Here is a 1,902-nt window from a genome sequence, read left to right as displayed (position 1 = left end):
TATGCAGGCCTCTCACTGTGTGGCCTCTCCCATTGCGAAGCACAGGCTCCAGACGTGCAGGCTCTGCGGCCATGGCTCATGGGCCCAGCCGCTCCACGGCATGTGGGATCCTCCCGGACCGGGGCACGAACCCGTGTCCCCTGCATTGACAGGCGGACTCTCAACCACTGCGCCACCAGGGAAGCCCTAGGCATTCATTTTTAAGTTATTGAAAATATGTGCAATGTTCTAGATAATAGCAAATATTAGTGGAGGTAAGTTATTTTCTCACTTCTGGAGGCTGGAAGTCCAAGATCGAGGTGTTGGTAGGGTTGGTTTTTCTGAAGCCCATCTCCCTCGTTTGCAGACGGCCACCTTCTCGCTGTGTCCTCGCGTGGCCTTTCCTCTGTGTGCGTGCTGGTATCATGTCTCTCCTTGTGCCCAAATTCCCTCCCCTCCCCTTATGAGGACACCAGTCATATTGGATTAGGGCCCACCTTAGTGACCTCATTGTAACATGATTACCTCAGAGTTAGGGCTTCAACGCATGAATTTGGAGGCACACAATTCAGCCCATAAAGCCAGGATGTGCACAAACTATGTCTATTCTAACCCAATAAGTTCTTGCTGGAAGATTGGCAGCAGACTTGGACTGCATGAACATCCCAGGGGCTCCCTTGGGTGAGAGCTGTTCAGTCCATAACAGCAGGCCACGGCCACGTGTGACTGCTGAGCGCTTGAAATAGGGCTACTGCCACTGAGGAAGTGAATCCTTAATTTTGTTTCATTTTAATTAATTTAAATCTTCAAACTAAAGGAGAGTAAATATGTTTTCCTGTGAAACACAACTTTATTGTTTGAGTAGAGATACCTTTCACCTGAACAATTTTTTTTTTTTTTTTGGACAGGAAAGTAGAATTTATTGGTGGGTGTGTGTATAGAAGGGACAGCACCAAGGCTCTCATGAGTGCAGGGAACTGCACTGTCCACCATCTGTCCAAGGAACACAATTAGGGATGTATTTGACTCCAGAGCTATCCAGGATGACGCTTTTCTGCCACCATGTCTTCAAATTCATCTGCATTAAGCTTAGTAAATCCCCACTTCTTGGAGATGTGGATCTTCTGGCTGCCAGGGAACTTGATCTTGGCCCTGTGGAGGGCCTCGATCACATGCTCCTTGTTCTGCAGCCTGCTGCGGATGGACATTATGACTTGGCCAATGTGGACCCTGGCCACTGTGCCCTGGGGCTTTCCAAAGGCGCCGTGCATACCTGTCTTGAGCCTAGATTGGGGACAGCGTGCCAGTCACGATGTCCACGGGCAAGGGTTGTCTCCAAGGCCCCTTAGGGCAACCCACACAGGCAACAGGCTGCATACACTACCGACGAGGCTACTGTTTGCAGCCATTGCACATCAGGCCCCCATGGGGAAAAGAGCATGGTCAGGTTAATTGTCTGCAAATCACTTGAACTATGAAAAATGTTGTGTCTCAAATGTGATGGCTGATCAGTGTGAAAAATACACTGACATTCAAAACTTAGAATGAAAAATATGTACACTATCTCTTTAATAATTTTTATGTTGATAATCAACAAAACATATGTTGATTATGTTTGAAATGAGGCCATTTTAAATACATTAGGTTAAATGAAATACATTATTAAAATTAAGTTACCTGTTTCAGAAACAGAGTTATAGATACAGAGAAGGGGGGAGGACTCGGGGGGAGGAAAGAAATGGGTGAGGGAGATTAAGAGGTACGAACTTGCAGTTGCAAAGTAAATGTCACCGGTATGATGTGTACAGTGTGGGGAATACAGTCAATAACTATGTAATGTCTTTACACTGACGTATTGTGGCTAGATTTATCCTGGTGATCCTTTTGAAATGTATAGAAATATCAAATCACTGTCTTGTGTAA

The 1,902-nt window shown here is 46.0% G+C and overlaps 1 non-coding gene across 1 annotated transcript; it reads right to left on the bottom strand.

The window, feature by feature from the left end:
- Positions 1 to 1,306: 1,306 nt before the first annotated feature.
- LOC117201548 (small nucleolar RNA SNORA70) lies at positions 1,307 to 1,441 on the bottom strand. The gene has a single exon (XR_004483612.1). It is a non-coding gene; the product is annotated as a small nucleolar RNA SNORA70 (small nucleolar RNA).
- Positions 1,442 to 1,902: the final 461 nt, after the last annotated feature.

The sequence above is a fragment of the Orcinus orca genome, chromosome 16 (assembly GCF_937001465.1).
Source record: "Orcinus orca chromosome 16, mOrcOrc1.1, whole genome shotgun sequence".
NCBI lineage: Eukaryota > Metazoa > Chordata > Mammalia > Artiodactyla > Delphinidae > Orcinus > Orcinus orca.
This window is presented reverse-complemented; position numbering and strand designations above follow the sequence as displayed.